This window comes from Numida meleagris, chromosome 17, assembly GCF_002078875.1.
Source record: "Numida meleagris isolate 19003 breed g44 Domestic line chromosome 17, NumMel1.0, whole genome shotgun sequence".
NCBI lineage: Eukaryota > Metazoa > Chordata > Aves > Galliformes > Numididae > Numida > Numida meleagris.
In genome coordinates, this window is record NC_034425.1 from 5,961,747 (window position 1) to 5,979,785 (window position 18,039).

The following is an 18,039-nucleotide window of genomic DNA, read 5'->3' on the forward strand; positions in this document are numbered from 1 at the left end:
GACAGGAAGCCATCACAGGAGATTGAAAGATTCAAAGCAGAGCTGTACCCTGGTCATGTTTATATTGGCTCTTGTTGTGCATGAATACACTGTTTTGTCTTTTTCTCTATAGGACCTTTGCAGTGTACTATAATAAAAATAGAACAGCGGATCCTGTCCTATCTTGCCCTCTATTTATCAAACAGGTTTTTAACCTACAGCATTTCACAAGCACCAAAAATGCATATAATAAACACTTAAATAACAACAAGAAGAGTGCACTGGCCCCAATTTCCCTACCTTTACAGCAGCATTCAGCTCTATCTGATGTGCCAATTTCACCATCCTCCTGACAGCAGACAAGTCCTTTCCCTGTCTTCTGACCTCACCCACTTCCCTGTCAAAAGATTAAGGCACATTTGGAAATGCTTGGGGCTATTTTTAGACTGCATGAGAGACATGTGGGGAGCTAGTGTACTTTCTTCATAATGTAGTAATCTCAATGTCTAGAAAAACCACTCTGGTTTGAATGTCATTTCAAATAATTACCTTGGATAAGGCTGGGTTAGCAGCATCAGTCCAAGATGCATTGTCCAAATCACTTCTCTCTGGAAGGGGACTCGCTGACTCTTGTGGCTGAGAATGCACAGCCACAGGATGCAGGAAGGACGTGGGCTCTTATCTTTGCCACTGGGAGATGCTCTCTTTCAAGTGTCCCAAAACCAGGAACAACAGTTCTGGAATAAGAAAAAAAGATACAATTGCTGTGTTGAAATCTGATGAGGCCGAGAGCACTGTGCTGTGGGCTGGGACCCTGCACTAAGCAGGAGGGTCTGCGCAGTGCCTGGATTCACTCTGACATGGAGAGGTGCCTGCTGACGAGCTAGCTGCAGCACAGCTCCACTGCTGACAGGTCTATGCCCCATCCAGATGCCTGACAGAGCTGGTTTCCACTAACAAGGACAATTCTTCTCTGTGCCCAGCTGCAAGGGCTTCTAGAACAAAATAGCTCCTGAAGTCACATAGGGTATATGCACAAAAGACAAGGTTTGATACAGACGTAATTGGCACACAGCACCAATGATCTGAAGTAGTTGTTTTTACAGCATTTTAGTACAGCTTTTTTCATATTGGGATAGTAGAAAGGAAAAGTAAAGGAATATCAAATGTCCTGGAGCTAGCAGCTGAATGTTGCAGGTATGAAAAGCACATCCACACACACACACAATTGTTCCATGCCTTGTCTGCTTTCTTTGCATATACAAAGAGGTCCAATACACATGGGAAATCCTTAAATATGTTGGCTTACTGACATGATGGGGACGAGGATAGAACAGCACAAATAGGTTTTAAGCCCTTTAACTACTGCTCCTAGCTGGGCACTGCTGCTTGGTACCCTGTTTTGCTCTCTTCACTAATTCACTAGGAACCTACATTTCTACAGGGTTCCATGTGAAAGCTCAACACTAGTTAGCAGGCAATGAAGGGAAGGAAGATAATTAATAACAAAGCAAAACCCAGCCAAAATAAATCACATAAGATCAAACCTTTTGTTTGTTTGTTTGTTTTTCCCTCCTACAGAAAGAAGCACAAGAACACTCAAAGTCAGAAAAGGCAATTCAAGATCACCCCTCCTAGAATCACCTTTGGTGATCTGCCCACTTTACCAAATATCAAATGTGCTTCCAGCCATGCTTGGCATCTTTCCATCCATGAATATGTACATTTGAAAGCATAATGGTTATTGCATGTCACGCTTATGGGCATTTGGCGCGTGTAGCACTCTCTTTCCCAGTCTATAAGGACATGAAACATAAAACTAAGAATAATCTGAGACATTGTGGAAACTGATGAGGGCTTGACTGAGCTTCTGGAATAAAACTGGAGCCCCTCCCCATCCAGGCAGTATTTTTAGGAAGCCGATTGAGAAATGTTTTCCTTGCTCCATTTCCATGTTTACTGGGATACAACATTGTTACACTCGATTGCATCAGAAAACATGGAAACAGCTCTACAAATTGATTCGACCACAAGATCTCAGAGGAATTTGCTCCTTGTCTCCAAGGAGTTTACCCAGCATAAACAATGTCAAATAAATACAAGACAGACCTGAGAGAGTTACTGTTTCTCAAATAAGCTTCAGAAATATCAGAACGTAGATACACCCATCAGGCAACTTCATCCGGATGGATTTTATGATGGCATAATTCTCTTAATGGCTATAGCCATTCAAATCAAATTATAGAACTTATTAAACAACCCAGTCAAATTTGCTCTATTTGAAGAGGATGCCAGGAAACTGAAATCACGGTGGGACTAAAACACGGTCCCCCTCCCAGGGGGCAGGTCACCACGAGATGCAGCTGCGCTCGGGTTTAGCGTCTCCTGATTGCCACTAACACCTGAATTCTTTGGAGGTTTGGAATACAGATGTTCAAGTCATTAACCTGATAGTTCTTTTATGTCATCAACTAAAATTCCTGACGTCATCGTACAACTCTAGTGTGGCAAATCTTCTCCTTTAATCCCGATTGTGCTATTCTTACGGTGCTGCACCTCAGGGTCCTGCTTTTCCGTCAGCGATGCTCCTACATCCTTGCCTGGTCAGGTGTGCCTTGATTTGGGGACTGACACTGCTGGCTTGTGTTCTACATCTCTTGGCCCACGCTGCTGGCTGACAGCCACAAGTCACCGGTGTGACCTGCCAAGTCCTATGGAACACACTCAGCTTCTCGTTGAAGAGTCTTTGGATCTTTCAAAAAGCAACCCTGCTCCCCGTTTCTTACAGAATTGAATTAAAGGCGCTTGATTAACACGATAACGGCAAACAAAGCAGCTTACAAATTTTTTAGTTTGAAATTGAGAACTCTTCAACAGAAATTATAAAAATGCGCAGGCATGGGTTTTCAGACATTCGCGTAGCCTTTGCATGTCATCCATTAGAAACCAGTTCAGTTTCATGGGAAAACGCTTCTGACGTTAGTCAAAAGATCATTTTCTTCAGTACAGGAAAACTGTAACGTTTCCCAAGCACAGCGTATCTTCTAACTTTTAACCTATTCTTTCTTATCTTGTCTTCCCTGGTAGTTTCAGCTCCTCAGTACAACAGGTGGCTGAAAATTGAATTCCCTTTCCAGAAAAAAATACCTTCATTTAAAATAAAAAAAAAAAAGGGAGATTAAGTTGGCAGGGATAAAAACGGAAATAAAATGGCAACAATAAGCCCAATACACATCTGTTTCTGCGGCAGGATTCCCAAGCACTTTTACATCCTTTCTGTTTGAAATTGTAAAAATTCACTTGATTTCAGATTTTGTCTTCAGTAGAGACACAAAAAAACCCCAAACCATGACGAGGCTTCACAGTGGGCAGCCAAGAAATTTTGATTTCCCCACTGGCAAATTGCCTTTTTTTTTTTTTCTTTGCAAAATTGCAGCCTTCTCCAGGAAAAAAAAAAAAAATTGATTTTGCAAAGAGGCATTTTCTATCAGCAAATAATTCTGATGGAAAATTGCCCATTAAACCTACTCAGTGCATGTGGTAACACTACATAAGCAGCCGCAGACTTTCAGGTAGGCTTGCTGTGAGACTGCTTTTGCCATTAGGGTGAGCAAGCAATCTTCCCCACTATGCCCGAGTAAACCTGAGAATCAAGAGGCTGAGTAATAGAAGTTCATTGCTGAATATAAGAGGAAACTCGCTCTTCATTGCGCAGTCCACCAGATTTAAAGCTCCGCAAAAAAAGTGCTTCCTTCAAAACGAGGCTTGACCACACAGCGAAAACCAGGGCACTAGCACCTGCTTCTTACTGCTTTTTAACCAGCGACTTGAAATCACTGAATTGGTAAGCTACTTCTAACTGAGCAAGTGTTCTTATCAGCATCCTCCCCATTGCAAAGTTAAGGAAACGGAGCCAGGAATCAAGTGCCAGGGCCGAAGTGGGGGTGCTTCTATCACAGCACTGCAGCCACTGCCACCTGTGCTCCCTCCCCACCAGCAGCCGCCCAAGGACTGTGCTGGAGGGGCTGACTGCTCACACGGGGCCACGCTGCTCCCAGGGCTTCCCCATGAGAGCGACGTCTGAGCAGGCACAGACTTTGGCAGCGCTTATCAGTTGTTCCTAGAGGCGGGCACACGGGGATAATTAGAGAATATAACACATATATAAAAAGAACTTCCCCCCTCCACCCCGTACGTGGCAGGCTGTGTGCACAGACACTGAGATCAACTTTTTCACCTGAATTAGAACAAAGTGTTTTGCTATTCTCTTTCTCTCTTCTCTTTCCCTCCCCTAGCTCCCCTCCACCCCTTTTGCTGTCCTTACTTTAATCTACAAAACAGTAATGGGTCTGCAGGCATCCTGCCAGGGTACAGCTCGCATTCACCTGGCCAATGCCAGGATCCTTCTCCTGGCTCCCATCATAAACCAAGACTGAAGGAAGGAGCCAGGAGGTCATTTCTGAGCCAAGGCATCCGCCCAGCGTCCAGACTTTACAGGAACAAAATTTATGGGAACTAAAGACTTCCATCTCTCTCTCGCTCTCTCTCTTGCTCCGGAATAGGATTTTATCACCCTTGATATCAGAGTGAAAATATTTTAAAAAGCTGGAATTATGAACGCTGATAGTCTCTTTTTTTTCCCTCCGCTAGATAAATAAAATGTTATTTGTATGGAAAAATACACAAATGCATTAATCACATTTTTTCCTCCTGGTCTAAAAGCTGAGTGAGTAGTGCTAAGAGGGACTTCAGTCACTCCAAGGCTCTCAAGTAAAGCAGCAAGTCATCCATCAGCTCATTTCTGTCTCTCTCCCAGTAATGCAATCATCCAACGCAAAGTGGGTGATCATATTTAATCATCCACTTTGCAAGTTTCATTGAGGAACCAGGTAGTTGTTATTCTTCAAATCCAACAAAAACCCACAGCAAGTACTCACTGCAGCTTGTGCATGAGGAGTACATTTTGTCAGTCATTTGTGCAGCTATCATTTTAATCCTCCCTTGGAGCCAACGGGGCTCTCAGCACTGCTCTCTGCCACAGCTCTCCATTCACACTGCCTTCTTCCATACAGTGTGCTGCACTGCTCTCTGCTCTGGCATTAAGAGCAGCATGAACAAAGCAGCACTTCCCCAAACTGCAAACTCCTTGGAGCAGGAAAACGTTGCCAAATGCTGCCATTGTCAAATGACTTCTATCACTTGGCAGGGATGTGAATGGGGGCAGCCTCAATCTTCTGTCTACCACATGCTAATCCAGTCCAGTTTGAGGTACATGCCGCCTTATCATCTCAGTGCAAACTGTGAGCAATCGTATCTAGCAGAATAGCACCGCATGAATTAATGACTAATGATGATAGGGTTTTTGGAAACAATTTTTAGCCAAGCATCACACTTGCAAATGACTCACTGGAAGTTAGTAAACACTGGTTATTAGCCAGCAGTTACAATGCAGAGAAAGCAGCATCCTCTGACGTTGGAGGACTGCCCTCCCCACTCACAGGGAATTAGAGATACCCACTGGAATGCAATGACAAAACCAAGGCTGTGGATTTGATCCACTCATGGCATATCAGAACTACTGCTGAGCAATACAAGGCATTACTTTGGCACCTAGGAATAAGCACTCACCCAGTGCAGATCTCTCAGCTTTTTTGTGATGCTGAAGATCAAAAAGTGAAGAGGAAGATGAGTATTACATTATGCTGAAGGCCTCAAGAATGAGAAAACAACCATCAGAAATGGTACCTGAGCAAATAAAGAATCACAGAATCTTCCAGATTGGAGAAGATCCTTAAAATCATCAAGTCCAACCATCTCTGCTCTTTCAGCAATCTGAGAACATTTCCTGCATACTTCCTGTGTTCAAAGCTGTATCCTCAGGCTCCATTTCCTCCTGGAGCACTGCCATCAGAAAACCCTTTATCAATTTATGCCACTTGTGTATGTGCCTGTACCCCTCAATTCAATGGACTAATACAACCTCATGAATATTTTCAGTTGCCTTATAAATTCATTGTCATTACAGCAGCTCATCTGAAGCTGTAATCTAAGTGCTAGAATTGGTTAGAGACACCTGTAAGGAACCTAGTGAGAAAATGATATATGCACTATGATTTTCTTTATTCACAGTGATGGGACTGAACACTCCTGATTTTAGTTACAGGGAAAAGCTCTCCACTTGTACATCATTATGGCTCTGAGCTCTTATCAACTGAATTTTGTAATTCACTTCAAAATCTGAGGGCGTTTTTATTGGTGTTCTATCAGTGGGGTTTGCTGCTGGTTGTATTCACAGCGAATTAATAACGTGAGCCGTCTCTTGAAGGTCTTCTCATTGGTTTTTTTGCCTATTGCATGCTGCAAGCAGTCACACCTACAGCGTGGGTACACGGGGAGGTAGGAAGATGTTGGGGGAGAGTAAGTGACTCAACTGTGTGACCAGACAGACAAACTTGAGCAAAGAAGGTGTCAGACATCACCTAATGGTGGAAATTAGGGAACCAAGATAAGATAAACACAAAGGGGCTTCAAAACTATGAAGTGTACAACAGCCTAGAAGTCAAAAATGAGATCATATGAGGACTCAAAATTAAATAATATCAAATCTGACAATGCTACGCAGACTAGCAGAATGAGACGGATGAAACAGGACCGGATGAAGCCATGGGAGCTCTGGGCTTGGAAATTTTCCCAGTTCCTGTCTATATTGGCACGGACCGATTGTTCCTTATCAGGCTGGCAGTCTATTTCACTCGTTTTCAAAAAGAATTACAGGGGAGGGGAAAGACATGCAGGCTATTTCTAGCTTCCCAAAGTCACAGCTGTCAGTGCTACTGCCACTGAGACGGGAAGATAGGACCACAGCGTAGACGACTGTTGACTTCATCTAGAAAATATGTCAATACAAGATGCCAAATCCAAGCTCCTGACCACTTGTGGTCATTCAAGATCCCAGGGCACATTTTGCAAGAGTATGGGTGTTAGCCCTGGTATACTGGCCAAATCCAGTCTTGGCTATTTATATTCAGCCTCTCTAAAATACCACTTGGAGTTTCAACTGGAAAAGTTAATTTTGCTTTTCTGTCTGGAACTCCGCAATGATGCGGGTCCAACAACGGCATGCGGTATGCCAGCAGAATGGTGTCCCAGTGACTGGTAAGTCCTGGGAAGATAGAGCTTCATTTATCATCTTGCATCAGCACTTTAACACACACAGACTGAAAAAAAAAAAAAAAAAAAAGCTACTTTGGGACTTCAACATTTTTTAAAAGTGACTGATATCAATTCCAGACTGTTTTCAGGAAGCCCAAATGCATTAACTATACTTAATAACCAAGGCTCATTAACTTCAGTAAGTTTTTTCCCCATTTTGGTCAAAGTTGGATATTGACACAGAGACCTGGGGTTGTAGCGGCAAACTCTGCATTCCTGTGTTCCTCTATCATAGGTCCTTGCCATCTGGTTTGAGTGATCAGAAATCCTAGCTCGTGCTTGGGCATTTTTTACTAATTCATCTGCTCTCGCCAAGTCACCTGTTACACATTTTGATAGAGGATAAGAAAATTTGTCAAAATAAAAGGTTTACTCTAGTGTCCACCAATGTTTCTTGTTCCAAGAAGTCTTAATAGCAAAATAAACCAGTAACAGCGTGGGCTAAAAGTGGATGTAGATACTGGGAAGAAGAGATTGTCAGCTTCCAAGATTTTCCACTGCTTTTAGCACAGCAAAGTGAACATTCAGCACTCAGCTTTTTGCTACCATTAAACTCAAAGCTTTCAACGATTTAGGATTTAATACTGCATCACAGGGATTAGAATGATGGGAAAAAATATATATTATCATTACCTTTAAGGAACAAAAAATAGATAAAATGGTTAAAAGTGGAAGCTATTCAAATAACCAAAAGCTGCTGCTGCGTATAGCCAAGCTAACTTACTCTGGGACATTGTATAATTCCACTCAGATCTGGAAAAGAGATACAAGGAGCAAGGTGTATCAGCCAAAGTTAATATTTGCACAAAAATGGTGAGTCATATAAACTGGGATTTCCTCTTCTAGCCACTTATGGTATATCATCTGAGCCTCAATCGAATTTGATGCAATAACTTTCATCTGATAGTGAAAAATGTTCAGGTAAGAAATACTTGATTTTTGGCTGGAATTCTTCTTCTGTATCTAACTTCTAAAATGTTTAAGAGAAAACTTTTTCATCAAGTATTCCATCACCTGTTGCTGCACAATTGTTTTTATGATGTATTCACTTCCTTCCTGATCCTCAGTCATCCTCCAGAAAAGCAATATAGAACCAATACACTGGCTACTGTCCAGTATACTAAGAAAAAAGAAACTTCACAGTCATCTCCAACTAAAACTGGATGTTATTCATTTTTTTTTTCCCAGAAAATACATAATAAAAAAGCTCTACCACTGACTTTTCTTTCAGACTTTTTTTTAATAAGGGAATTAAAAATATGACATCAAAATTTGATAGGAATTCATGACAAGAAACTACTGCTGATCACATTATTTTGCCATAAAACCCTGAGCAATTTGGATGAAATAGAAAACACTGAATAACTATTTCTTACCAAAACTTGGCTTGTTTGGAGACACACACTAAACTGTGATATTTTTTCTAAGGAACTTTACTAAAATCTTCGCCATAGGATTTCAATGCAAAGTTAAGGTGAATACTTGCTAGAAAAATACAGCAGTCATAAGGCAGTATTCTCCTGCATTAATCTGAAGAAGCCATCGGGGGCTGGGTTGCTCACAGAATCATAGTTGCTCTCTGCCTGGAAGACACCAGGGCACCCTGGAGCACCACTTCTAGGTACAGCAAGAAAAGAGGTAAGCAGCAGTTGCTCCTTGCCTGATAGATGGGAGTAATACACAAGTCAAGCTCATAAAAGAGCCAGTATCCTAAAAATAGCATTTTAGGGGCCGCAGGGAATAAATGAGTCAATTTCCAAAGAAGTAGGAATAAGATAAGGAAAATTAGAAACAACTATTAACTTACAGAGTTCAAAGAGAAAACATCTCAGAAAAATCAACATCAAAAATTTCTTCCCCTTTCTTATAATTAACTTCAAGTTATAATTTATTTAAATCAAAGGAAGTCACCTCAAGTTAGCATGGTAAATTTTGCTATGCCAGCCAGCAGGTTCTAGCTGTCACAGACGGGTAACAAGAAGAAGAGCAATACAACTCATGCAAGAGTCCAACTGCAGCATCTATCTACTTTCCTTCTGGTTCTAAACTCCTAAAATTTTATTATTATTCAGTATGTTTTATTTCGACCATAGCAAGCCACTGGAGATGCCTGAGCTTTCCCTGCTCCTCATACAGTTAACATGATGCATCAAAAGAAAAGGGCTTTTAATTCAACCACACAGACAGAAGGGAATTATAAATAAACAATTAACATGCAAAGAAAATCATTCTTGTCAGCAAAGAACACGTTTCGAATACAAACAAAACAGCTTCACTTCACTGGGATCCTAGCTGTAAGACAGCTGGATGAGACAACAGTAAGCTGAATCACTTTTTATTTTCTTCCTGATAGACTGGAAGACATGCTTCACCAGGCTGAGCCTATTTTCCTCTGCAAGGAAGCCAGGCCTTCATGGGAAAGTGCTGGGCATGGTTCACTTTTGCCTGCCACCACCTCCAAGTCACTCGCCAGAACCTGTGCCAAGCAGTAGTACTGTGCTCTCCAGAAACAACACACAGCAGTAACACGGGAGGAAGGACCGCACGACAACACCCTTCGTGGCTTTGGATAAAGTGATGGGTAATAAGGTAACCGATGAGTGTCAGCAATGAGCAAGAAAGGAACAGGTAACAGCACTGGGGAACTTTGTATTTCATTCCCCTCTGAGAATACAGAATGTAAGAAAGAAGTGGGTTTTCCAGGTGATCCCTCAATCGTTTTCTCCTGTGCGATTGGGGTGAAAGTGACATAGCACTGCTCATCATTTTTGTCAGGACACATGACAACAAATTACTTCCAGTGAACATCAGGAGAGCCAATCTGGTTTTGATAGTTCAGAGGCGACTTGTGAAATTTCAGGCCTAAACATAATCATCAACATAAAACCAAAACTGCTAAAAGGCTGCAGTGAGACAGTGACAAAGCAGCTCCGTTTCTGTCTCTCACAGTTTGATTGCACAAGTATTTTAGATTCTCCAGAAGCATGGAGTATTTCAGAGCTCAGGTTGCTTCTCTTGGCAATGTATAAACACTGGGCTAGATTTTAAAAAAGCATATTATGCATTTAATCACGTCGCTATAGAAAGAGCAGGATTTATTAAAAGCACCTCCATAAGTTCCGGGCCTTTCTCCCATTAGTTTCCAGAAGTGACTCATAACCTGTTTTATGAACAGGCTGGAAAAATCCCTTTGGGATCTTATCTGCATTTTTAAGCACATTTTATAACTGTGACCTGCTGCTCCTAGGAAGAATGGGGCAACTCCTTTGGGGATTTTTAGGAATGACAGTAATGCATCTAATAACCAAGGCCTATGGCATCCTCAGTACCCAGACACTGACCTTCCTACCCTTATCCAAACATATACTTATTTCCTATGTTCTCTTTGCTTACATTCTTGTAAAAATGCACTGTGCTCTTACTATTTCATTACTTGTCTAGACTGTATTTACCTGTCCTGCAGGTAAACATAGGGTTCTGAAAAATGGGAAAAGACAGGGAAAAAAATAAACAGCCGGAGAAAAACACCCAAGATGATGCTTCTGCTGACCAAGCCTTCCAAGGCATTTGCTCAGATATTGCAAGGCATGACACTGCTTTGTTCCCCGTGAGAAGAACAGGTTGCTGTGAAGGACTCATTAAGGACAATGTTATAACACAGCTCCAACTATGGACAGAGCCAGGCGCAGCTGCATTACTCACACAGAGGCTCAGCACAGGTTCTCCTCCTGGCCTCCTACCTCTCCTGAAGCCTCTCTGGCAGCTTCAGCCTCAGCACAGCTTACATCCCTGCCCTCCTTCTCCCTTCCTCGCTTTCTCCCTCGTGCCCAAGGGGCAGCCATTGCACCCTAGATCACGTGCACTTCCTGTGCAAAGCTCATTGGACAATGCGTAGGCGGGACTTATAGAAAACGGACCAATGGGAGAGAGGCACCCCGTTGCTAAGGTGATGGCGGCCTGGTCTTCGAGTGCTGCCCTGCAGGGTGAGGAGTGCCTTCGGGCCTCCTCTGAGTTAAAGTCCATTCTCCTCCACAGCAATTAAATTTCTCTTTAACAAATTCAGCAGTTGACACACCAGAAAAATCTAGAGGAGCTTCTGGCTGAATGCTGTGTAGAAACATAAATGTGTGCCTGTGTGCTTATACATACATACATGCATACCAACACATATGCATATGACTGTAACAATTTTATTCCAACGGGGCAACTTTTGATTTAATAAATAAGATGTTATGAAGGGAGGGTGGTCAGCTTGTTTGGAAGAACAACACTGAACGGGTGCGACTCAGCTTTCCCTGGCTTTTTAACAGCTATGAACTGCTTGATATTTTTGGCTCAGCACTATTATTATAATTTTTTTTCCTTTTAAAAAATATGAGGCAGTAGGCTTCCTCCCAAGACACACTCAGGTGGGGCTGCTTCTAACTGCTGACTTTCCCCTGGGGCACCTCATTTTGTTTAAGAAAAAAAGGGAAAAAAAAAAAAAAAAAGGACAACTCCCCCATGACACACTCAATAAAACTCAGATTGCTGTTCTGTCGCCCTGCCCCGTCCCTCCATGTCACCACGGGCTGCGTAGCCTCATTACGTGCACTGGCTTAGTCCCTCAAAATGGTTTTAAAAGGTTACAGAGGCAAGAGCACTGACATTTATCACTTGCAAATGAGAGCCCTACCGTCATCTCCAAGGGAAGAGTTACATTCTGTAATCCTTATTCCAGGGTACTTTTCTGCTTACTTTATGCTAGGAGCCTCAGTGAAAATGAACTAAGTGTGCTTGGTTTTATTGCTACAGGATTGGAGTGACTCCCTGAGGACGACTGTTAAGCCCCAGAAATCTCTATGGAATCATTTCAATTTGCACGTCATCTGAAGTGACTGCTCATGTCACCACAAGGAATTGTTTTCCTGGTGTTCAGCTTTTCTCATACAAGAGTCTTGTTTTATGACTTGTTCCAACTAACAACTACACTGGGGAAACCCATCAGTTTTTAGCTTGTTTTTGGTCAGGCAAAACTTTGACTCCACGGCAAGTTTTGCCTGAATAAAAACAATAAAACCCTTTGAGATGAGATCATCATTAGGGAGCAGGCCTGATTTCTCCTGCAGCCTGTAAGTTTTTTTATTGAGATCTAGAGCTCATTGCACATTAAAGCATAACAGATCAGGAACATTTAATCTATCTTATACAAAGTATTAGTAACTTTTTTCAAAGCATTCATTTCTATTTTATTTGTGTTTTTTTTTTTTCATGTCATGAGGTATCTGAACAGGTGGGACTGAGAAACAGGAACAATAAGCACTGTAAAGACCTCCAGTCTTTCCCAAATGCCACAGAATTTGGAGAATACCTAACACAGTCCACTGAGAGCAATTCTGAATTGAATCAGTATTGGACAATTCAGGACAAGTGATTAATTATAAAAGAATCTGTTATTTCTAATCCAAAATTAAAGTAGAAGTTGAAAATGCTAGTTAAAAAAGAAAGATAAAGATTTTACATCAGTTTTCAATACTTTTCCAGGAAGTGTTCCTGGGAGATTTGCTATCCAACAGAAACCCCTGCTGGTATTCAGAGGGGCCTAAACAAGCAGCAAATGTGGAGATGCCTTAAGTCAAAATGGCTGAAACTGTTATCTTTTTGTGTTGCAATCAAATAAAATGGACGAGAATATGAGGGACAATATGTTCCAGTCACAGCTTCTTTTTTTTTTTTTTTTTGGTTTATATTTTCATCAGGAAGTCAGGAGACTGCACTCCAGTTATTTCTATCTAAAATAGAGTATATAATTTAAATCATATCCATATTTCTGCCTGAATTTACTGAAACTTTGGGTTACAGTGACACCCATCAATGATAAGATCCAGCCAAACTTAGCTTCTACTAAAGCATTAATGGTTAAATCAAAAAGAAGCCAACCTGCCCTGCATTTCACCCACTTTGACCAATGGCTACTTCAACAGAAATATCAGAAATATGACGGTCATATGAACATGTTTCTCCTTCACAGGAAGAATTTCAACTGTTATGTTGTTCCAGGGCACATCCCTTAAATTCTGCGGCCAAAAACAATGTTCATGATTTCCAATCTCACAAGCATCTTTCCCATTCACTTCTCTCTGTGGATATAGGAAGCAATTCTCCTGCAACAGAATTCTGCTTAGAAGAATAGACTTTCTCTTCAGGATGGGAGCAGCAAGTCTAAGGGTTTACCAGAGCTTGCACACTCTAGATATGTGAAGGCTGGCCAGCAGACTAATGCGGGAACCAAGCTCAAGTCTCATGGTTCACAGTTTCTTGTTCAAAGTAAAAATAATTTGTCTTGCCATGGCACTGAGGGGAGAGAGAGAACAGGAGAGTAGAGAGAAAGCACCAGCAGCTTCGCTCATGGGGGGGATGCAGGACCTGCCAAGTATCATTATGAAAATTCTTCCTTTTCATACAATATTAAACTCTCCTCTTGGCAGGTCCCCTGAAGCAGTCAGTGTTTTTAGTGAAAATACATGAGGTACCAAATTCTTTAACCTCAGTTCATTTCTCATTATATTAGTCTGTTAATAGTCCTGGGAAATATACAAAAAACTGAAGCTGTGCCTGTGCTCCAGCAGGGATCCTTGACTCGTTGTTTAGGGTGGCTCACGGCAGAGCGTCCTGGAGAAGAGGAGACACTTTTTTCAAAGGGAAAATGTATCGGGAGGAGTTGATCAGACACTGAGATAAAGGCCAGGTTATGGATCTTGTCTTCCTAAACACGTCTACCCTGCAACTACCTCCCTAAATTTCAGGGGGTTTAAGTTTGATTCTTTACAGAAAGAATGCTAGTTATCAGTTCTGGATCTGATTCAGTTCCTCCCCAGATTGAATTTTTTTTTCTTGTAGTCAGCTAACAGAAACTTAATATAGCTTTAGTGTGGAGTTTGCTCCCCAAAGGTTACTGTCCATCAAGTGGGACAACATGAAGTGTGAAAATAGGTGTTTCTATATAAATATAAATTAAAGTTATATGAAGAGAGCAATGAATGTGTATGCAATAGACTGTGAACATCCTCCAAATGAGGATGAACAAAACTAATGTGAAGGTGTGTCAACTAAATCCGTTTTACCTTGTTATTGCACTGGGCAAGGAGTAGGCTCGCAGTCAGTTATTTGTGTTCAAAGGCCCTGGTGAAAACTGTGTATCTGCAATAAATTAAGTACTTATGATCATGTGAACATGACTGCAAGAGACTGGATTGTGATTTATGGTGCAGCAGCTATAAATTTTATTCCTATCTCCTGGCCTGAATTTCATCTAGAAGGCAATATTTGATTAATAAATAAGGAATTTTTCAATAACCTAGTTCATCATAACTGTTTTAGTATACCAGCCAAAGAAGTAAAAAACTCATATAAATCTCTTTTTGACTACTATATTGATTGCAGGTGAACAGTCAAGACAGACCTTCTGACCAAAAATTCTTAGCCCATAATTTCAGTTGACAGATAAAAATCAAAATATAACCAATTCACAAAGGAATAAATAGTTCAATGATTTGATCAGTGATTTGCCAGACATTATGCTCTGTGTTTTCAAACAGCAATGTCCATGGAGACTGGATACCTCTGGTCATGTAGAACATAATGCATTATGATCCAAACTTGATCATGATTTATAGTCCAATGGCACACACATATCCAAGTTAAACTGAAGCTTCTATTGAGTGTAACATAGACTGAAAGGATCATATTGTGAATGCATCAAATGGACAAAGGTTGAGAGAGTCGTCTTTTGTAGAGAAGTGTCAAAAGTGAAGAAAAGAGGTAAAACGATTTGCGTGGTGCTAGGCAAGAGTATGTGGCCAATGGTGGAAAATGATCCCTAGAACAATGTCTCCAGTCCCCATGCCTTCATCACTACTGTCTTCCCAAACAACTACTGAATTTGCAGGTTGCTTTCAGATTCTGTCATCCAGCTGCGTCCTCTTACTGCAAGCCTTCAAACGTTCCCGTGCATACAGATAGGAAAGCAATCCTTACACAGAGCTGTGCTGTAAAATCTCTGAGGGACAACTTAGCCTTGAAGTGTCTCCCACAGAATCAGTGATACTTGAGCACCTGTCCAGTTTTCTGCTCCCACTCACTTGAATTAATTTGAACCAGTACAAACTCAGCAAAAGTTTCAAGACTGTCTCTTCCCCTCCCATCCCCCTCCCTAGTTTACACTATGACAGCTTTAGGCTGCAGTTTAAGACAATTCATGGTTGTACTCACAGCACCCTAAGGCAACTTCTATTCGTGCATATATGTAGAATATGAAGAAAAAAGTTCAATTTTTCAAAAATTCCTCCCACTTCCTCTTCCCTGCCTGTGCCTCTAACCACTGCTGTATACGTAGTTAATGGAAATGGTGTTTGTTTTATCTTGAATAACCTTGTAATTGGTTGAGGTGGTGGACAGCGAGACTCCAGAGTCATTTACATACCTGTGCATGGAGCAGTAATTTCTGGGAGGCTTTCCACTGCTTCCCCTCCACCCCCCTCTTAAAGAACTATACTTCCCTGTGTGTGCATGTTTGCATATAACTCTAGCTCTCTCTATAGATATTCACATTTGTAAAGATCTCCACACAGTCCATTCACTCTGGCTGCAACTGTCCATTTGCTGCTTGTTGAGCTCTTATGTTACTTGGGGTGGTAAGACTTCTGGCACTCTTCCCTCCAAAAGAAAAACAGCCTGATTGGGGAGTGCTTGCTTCGTACAAGGCCTCGATTGTGTGCGAGTGCCGAAAAAGTAACAAATGCAGTTTAATTACATTGGATGCTTGGTGGCTAGTTTGCAAATCTTTTATTTGTTTTGAGAAGTGCCCCAGCAGCAGCACTAAATTTTGTGTGCATTTAGGGAGCCTAATGTACCACTTATGCTGGGGGAGGGAAGACGGTCTAATTAACTGGGCTGCTGTCAAGCTAATAAACTAATGGAGAGCTTAAGCAAATAAAAAAATAAAGGAAGTAGACATGATGGGGGAAAAATAAAGTGACTAGACATGAAGTCTTACGACATGCATTTTCACCTTCCATGAAAAGGTATCATTGGGTACCTTGAATGTTGCGGGTGAAGTTTTATTTATCATAATTCAGGTCCCCCTTTTAGGAGGCAAAGGTTTAGGAGATCTATCCAGGAATGAGTAACGAGAGAGGAGCTTTTCCCATCCTGCCCAGAAACCAATTCCAGCTCATCAGAGTTGTTCATTTTGGAAAAGAGTCAGATTCACATTCATGGGACAGAGGGGAGTGGAAAGCAATCAGTGTTTAAATCTGCTCTTTGCCAGGCTGAGATGTTACATAAGGTTGAGGAAAATGTTTTATTATCCCAGCTAAGCCTGAAGTGTCAGATACTGACAGCATTTCAGAGACAGGATACTGGGCTTGATGGTCCAATAGTCTGACTCAGGCTGACAGATTTTCTATTCCGCCCTCTCAGATTATTAGCTGTTCTTTTTTGGTCCATTAGGTATGAGGTGATTTTAAACTAAAAAGGTTAAAGAAGCATACACATTACTTGGGGACTGGGCTGAAAGACACCTCCTAGTTCTGGTCATTACTGAACACCAGACAAATATAGATCTTCTCCCACCTGATTTCTGAAAGTGCCTCGCTGCCATGATCCTTCCAGCTGAGATGGCACAGTGCTAATCATGGAGTGCCTGTGGTCAAGCTGATATGGTTCACATTGTCTCTCCCAAGTCATTCTTTCTGCGTGTCTCAGATGATAATGTGTTCTTATATGAGATTTTAGGGTAGCGTACGTCCAAGTTTCCAGCACTTACATTCACTTCAGTGGATAGCAGCTATTCCAACTGCCCAGGTGGCCAAGAAGGCCAATGGCATCCTGGCTTGTATCAGAAATAGTGTTGCCAGTAGGAGTAGGGAAGTCATTCTCCCTCTCTATCGCTCTGTATCTCCCTCCCTTATCGCTCTCTATAACTACCTGAAGGGAGGTTGTAGTGAGCTGGGGGTCAGCCTCTTCTCTCTTGTAACTAGTGACAGGACGAGGGGGAATGGCCTCAAGTTGCGCCAGGGGAGATTTAGGCTGGACATTAGGAAACACTGCTTTTCTGAAAGAGTGGTCAGGCACTGGAATGGGCTGCCCAGGGAGGCGGTTGAGTCACCGTCCCTGGAGGTGTTCAAGAAACATTTAGATATAGCGTTGAGAGACATGGTTTAGTGGGGTTATTGGTGGTAGGAGGATGGTTGGACGAGGTGATCTTGTAGGTCTTTTCCAACCTAGCTAACTCTATGATTCTATGATTCTGTGATTTTTCAAAGTTTATCTCAGTTCTGGAGTTTTCATAAGAACTCAAATGACCTTCAGATGTTGCTGAACAGTCAATTATCTGACCCAGTGGTTAACAAAATACCCAGTGCTCTGTGTTCTTGTTCAGGAAAATATTTACAAATCAATATCTGTGTTATTTGGCTACCTTAGCTCATCAAGCAGAGAGGTCCATCTTAAATAAACTGAGAGAGCTGTTGCCAGACCATGACTTGAAACATATCCTTTCAAACCCTAAAGAAATGAAGTTTTGCATTTGAAGGTTTGCAGAAAAGGATGGGTCCCAGCCAGCATGGGACGTGTTTGACTGGGATCGCATGAAGACGTGTGATGCCTCAGCTCTGGAGCTGAGCCCAACTCAGCTTGGAGCAAGCGGATGGGATCCTAAGGCTGCTTTCAGAAGCACTCGAACTGTCCATTTTGTTTTCAGGATGAAATGTCAGCCTAAAGGCCAGGGAGATTTATTCACAGTATTTCATGGCTCTCCATGAGCGTGACAGCAATCAAAGCAGTAGAAAGATTTCATGATCTCAGAAC

At 41.8% G+C, this 18,039-nt stretch overlaps 1 long non-coding RNA gene across 1 annotated transcript; it reads right to left on the reverse strand.

Moving 5' to 3' along the window:
- Window positions 250-11,048, reverse strand: LOC110407171. Its single transcript, XR_002443763.1, has 3 exons — window positions 10,932-11,048; window positions 529-716; window positions 250-376 (listed from the first exon to the last, which is right to left on the reverse strand). It is a non-coding gene; the product is annotated as an uncharacterized LOC110407171 (long non-coding RNA).